Source organism: Silene latifolia, chromosome 9 (assembly GCF_048544455.1).
Source record: "Silene latifolia isolate original U9 population chromosome 9, ASM4854445v1, whole genome shotgun sequence".
In the NCBI taxonomy this organism is placed as follows: Eukaryota; Viridiplantae; Streptophyta; class Magnoliopsida; order Caryophyllales; family Caryophyllaceae; genus Silene; species Silene latifolia.
In genome coordinates, this window is record NC_133534.1 from 99,807,315 (window position 1) to 99,813,314 (window position 6,000).

Consider the following 6,000-nt stretch of genomic DNA (forward strand, 5'->3'; position numbering starts at 1 on the left):
TTCACCCGCCACACCTCGATACAGGTTTCTTTCCACCATATTTATGTAGGACGGATATCGAAAGTGTTACCATCCTCAATTGCGAGATTAAAACCTTTAGGATTCGAGGATGCTTTGGGCTCTGAGTGACTTGCAATGTTAGGCATCTTTACTAGTTTGTTATCAGAAATGAGATTTTTTTCTTCACAAGACTGGTCTTCTGCAAATAAGAAGTGTTGTAGCTCGGGTTCGAAAGTACTCAAGTCTTCCTTTCGAATTTCTCTTTGCAGACGGAGTTTATGCCGATACAGTCTTTCTGGCTCAGGATCAGCTGGGACTAATTCCGACTTGTTCGACCTGGGCATACACAACACTGAAAGAGATAAATGAGAATTGTCTCAAGGAAAAAAAAATTCCCTGAGACGGATAAAAATAAACGAAAACAAAAACAGATAGGGCTATTGCCTCCCCGGCAACGGCGCCATTATTTGACAGGCTAATCGTATACCTACAAAAAATAACCAACTGGTCTCTAACTAATATAGCTAAGGAAGTCGGGATCGTATCCACAGGGAGGCAAGATATCTATTAAAGGTCCGTCTATTAGGTCACAAAATGGGGTTTTGATTGTGGTTTTCTAAACTAATAAAAGATTAAGGGAAAGAGAGATTCAACAAGAGCAATAAAGATAGAAAATATAAAAAAGATGATCAAATAAAAGAAAGTATGCCAGGATTTCGGTTCACCATGGTAGTCTATCGACTCAACTGCAAATACCCTAAACAATCTACTGTGAGAAGGATACAGGAAAGGTCCTTCCGGTCCACTTTCTATCCTAGAATTCCACTAATTTAACTTTCGCCCTCATTAAGATAGTCTACTGTTCATAGCAGGTCTATTTAATCCAATCTTCCCATCCAGGAGTAAAATTAACCAAATTAAAGGTAACTTAGAACCATGCACTCAACTAAGTTGATATTACAGTTAAATTGCCATGGGACAGATTCTGACAAATAAATCATCTAGTCTATTCGCTACATCGTCACAATCCTACCTTGGATTCCCTAATCCCGCCATTAAAGGGATTAGCTACTCATAATATTAATGGTGTCAACAATAATAATAATAAGCATACTAATAGAAGACATTATGAAATAATGATAGTTAAACATAAACTGTATTAGGGCAGAAATAATTAAGAGATAATCAAGATTTAAAGCAAAGAACAATAAGATCAAGATTAATAAGGAGAGAATGATTACAATCTCAAGCAATCCGGCGTAAAAATCAATCCAATATCCAAGCAAGAGATTAAAGGGAGTGTTTAACAGTGAAGAGTATGAACGAGAGATTCGAGTGTTTAAGAGATGGAAAAGCGTACTAATGACCTAATTAGCGAATGCTTAAATAGGACAATTAAAGGGTTTAACGAAATAACACAACACGAGTAACTTAAGCCCGCCTAAGACTAAAACCTCTCTATCGAGTGGATTCAAACCACTCGATCGAGGTCTTCTCCAGCTATTCTTCTCGATAGAGCAAATAAAGCTCTCGGTCGAGGAACTCCAGTATTCAGCATTTTGATCGAGTAAACAAAAGTACTCGATCGACCTCTCGTGTCAGCCAATACACTCGATCGAACACTAGAAACCTTCGATCAAGTGCTTTTCTTCCAAGACAGCTTATAACTCATCTTTGACTGCTTCCTTGACCATCCTTTACGCACTCCAAGGCATTTCACTTGCTCTAACATTCCCGTCTCCTCATTATGCATGATGAAGAGGATGAATAGAGTACGGTTCCACCACTTTCAGGTTCATTTCTGCAAATCAGACAAAACAAACCAAAGTAGCCAATTCGGGGCATTTTGTAATACATAACAGTACATAAATGCATAGAAATACGTGCAATATAAGACTAAAAAGGCGATATAAAATGCACGTATCACAAAGCAACTAGCAAATCCTCACGAATAAAGTAAGTGCGGGGAAGAGGACGAATAACAGAATCATTCTCTTCAAGAGCTTCAACAGGTGGTAAGTGATCATTCACTAGCTTCATCCACAAATCATCCTTCACCCTCCAATAATGATTAGTGCCACCAATAATAATGATGTAGCGAATACCATACCTCAAGTATTCATCATCCACTAATGGCTCATAATCAGTGACTGGCTCATAAGGAGCATGACCCTGAAAGTTAGCCAACCTTCAAGCCAACCGAGTAATAATAGCTCCACCATCCAGAGTTGCATTTTTTTCCTGTCATACGTTCTAAGGCACTAGCAATAACAACAAAAGGGATAAATTGGAATGTAACCTCTTGAAAGGGGTTCAAGTAACTAGCAAGTAAGAGATCCTCCATATAATGTACCTTACTCCTGTTATAATGACCATATAGGATATAGCTCAGTATCCTCAGAAACAACTTCAAGAAAACGTGTTGAACATCGCCTAGTGCCATAGCACTGACATCCGCATCGGTATAACCAGTAAACAAAGGGAAGTATCGGATGGTATGTAAGTCCTCAGGTACAGTCAAGTAGTCACCACTATTATGAGGATCAATTTTCAAGTACTCAGCTATTTGAGCAAATGATAAACTACGTTCAACGTTAAACAACCGGAATCGAATTTTGTGTCGTAGCTTGTCATAAACAAAAGAACTCTGAATTTCAAGGACTAATGGACGATAACAGAGTTCTTGAAGATCAAATAAACCGGCTAAACCAATTTGATAAAACATATCTTCCATGGTAGTCTCAATATTGTAAGTACGCATGATTTTACGATCAACACACCCTGTAGGCGCCATGCGACGCTCCATCAAATCCAAGAATTTGTCCCTTTGCTCTGTAACAACCCGGATTATAAAACAAAGGAAAAACGTATATTAAACGATTCATCAGAGTATAACAATGATAAAAGGGTCAAGGTGGCGGAAACACCTGACCAATCCGATTTGCTTCTAAAACCAAAACAAACAAATACATTATTAAGTGTATCTCAATTGAAAACAAAGTCCTAATTTATTATTCATCTCGCCGCACAGTACTTCCCCAGCAAGATATCATCCACACAGCAAACCATCTGAACAACCTAAGAATGGGGGTCGACAATCAGTCGGGAGTAACTAGATGCTCTCCCAGTCATGTTTACAATTATTAAATATAACCAACAATCAATAACAATTGAAGTACAAAACTATTAAACATGTGAGATAATCTATACTCATGAAGACTCAACACCAAATTACCACCAAACAAAGACATATCCAGACAATCCTCTAAAATGATGTCTCAAACGAAACCACATACTACGAGACACAAACATAACCAATCAACAATAGCAACATAAGACACAAAGCTAGCAACAAACCATAGCGAATAGGGTATAAAACGAACACCGGCTCGAGCGTATAACTGACACTCTAACCTGTCAGAGCATATAAATGATACTCTGACTGACGGATAAAATAACTGTCTCCCCGTCGGTGTGAAGTATATAACTGATACTTCAGGGTACTATGTATAGCGTATCACTACTGCTTATATGCCTAAGACCTGGCCAGACCCCTCGATGCAATAATTGTATATCGAACGACCCTTGGGACCTAGAGCGTATAACTGACGACTCTGGCCATCCCCGAACATAGACCAAATAAATCCCAAAATGGGTGGCGTTAGTTCATTCCGTCTGGTATATAACTGATACCGCACGTCATCTATACCACTAGCCAACAAAACAAATGCACAGTATACTGTTCCAACATGCATGAGCAACGTCACGACTCAGCTTATAAGATAATATAACTGATTATCCTACTTATCATGTGAACAAGAGTAACCAATGTAACACGCAAACATAACATTATATTATAATTGAACACAAGACAACATGTGAAACAAGTACAAACAACCAAGGTTATAGTAACCTTAGTCATAGCATGAACTCCAGATGCGAGGTTATACTAGCCTCGACATAACTTCAACACATATAACCTGAATTTATACTTACCACAACCATAACCTTAACACGTAACTCAAAGTTATACTAGTTCCAATTATAACCTTGAGTCATAATCTCAGGGTTACGTTAGTTTCAGCTATAACTTTAACTCGTATCCAAAGTTATAGTAGATTCAGCTATAACTTTGATTCATATTTCCAAGGTTATACCTCAAACAACCATAGCTAGAGTAACGGTCCAATGTTCTACTAACTTCAGCTATAACACTCGAATCATCATCAAGGTTATACTAGTTTTAATTATAACTTTGGAGAGCACTCTTGGCCACCTATCATGCTGCCATTAAGGTTTCGTTCGTAAACCCTAATTGCGCTCATGACTCCCATATTTAACGCATAAGAAAGATACTGTAACAACCCGAATTATAAAACAAAGAAAAAACTTATATAAAGTAAATATCTGAGTACGATACTGATAAAAGAGTCAAGGTGGCGGAAACACCTGACCAATCCAGTTCGCTACTAAATCCAAAACAACTAATACATTATACAAAGGGTTCTTAAAACTTAAAAGCAAACTCCTATTTATTATTAAGCTCGCTTCGCACATTCCCCAAGCAAGCATCAACCAGTCAGCAACAATCTGAACAACCTGAGAATGGGGGTCGTTAATCAGTCGGGAATAACTAGATGCTCTCCCAGTCATGCTTACAACAATTGAATATAATCAACAATCAATAATAATTGAAAGGCATAAACAGTAAACATGTGAGATCATCTATACTCATGAAAACCAAATACAGCTTACCAAGACTTTATCAATCTTAAACGGACGAAATCATGCACACCTAGACCATATGCAACCACCAGACCATGAACACTTACAAGACTAGTAGCGACAAATGACCCACAACAACCTATGGCACAAAGCTAGCATTAAAGCATAGCAAACATGGTGACACATAATCCACAGCAACAGAACTTATAAAGCTAGCAACAAAGCATAGCGAATAGAGCGAACGCCCGTTAGAGCGTATAACCACTGCCTCTAACTTTCCAGAGCATATAACCACTTCCTCTAGCTGACGGAGCGTATAACCACTGCCTCCATCGGTGTGGAGCGTATAACCACTGCTTCCACGGTACTATGTATAGCGTATAACCACTGCCTATATGTCTAAGACATGGCTAGACTCTCGGTAAACCGAACGACACTTGCTCTTAAGCACGATCTTCTAATGGATCATGACACAGGAACCTAGCGTCATATGAGATAACCAATCCATACCCAAAATCACATCAAACTCTCCGAGCTTGAATTAGACCAGATCGGCAGGAAGGATCGCCCCTGCAATACTGACAGGTACGTCCTTGAAAAGAACGGAGCAAGAAATAATCTCACCCGTAGGAAGGGATATAGAGCTATGAAGAAATGAAAAAGATGAGAGTCTAGCACGGACGGAAAAGGAATCGAATACGAAAGACGTCGATGCACTCGTATCAAAAGAACAAAAGTAGATAAAGAGTGAACGAGAAAGGTAACTGTAACCACATCTGGATTAGCATCTGCTTCTGCACGACTCATCTAGAACACTCGACCAGTCTTTGGGGCTTCAACCTTTGGCTTCTGGGGATAATCAACAGCCTTGTGTCACGGAGCTTTGCACCTGAAACATGTGATAGAAGTACCAGGAGCACAACTCGTACCCGGGTGGTAAGCCTTCCCGCATCTGAAGCAAACCATATCCTTCTTGGCTTGACCCTGATCACGCGGAGCATACGGACGAGCTTCGAACTTCTGCTTCTTCTGAGAAGCACTAGAGGCAACATAAGGTCTCTTCACGAACTTACTCTTTGCACTCTCCTTAGCCTCGGTAACAAGAACTGAATCGTATATGCTAAGAGCACGATCGTAAGCCTGCTGGAAAGAAGTTGAAGGAATTTGAGACATAACAGTCCGGACTTTAGGAGCTAGATTCTTCTCATAGCGACGAGTCCTTGATACCTCGTCCATAGCTACATAAGTAATGAAACGAGACAGCTTCACGAACTT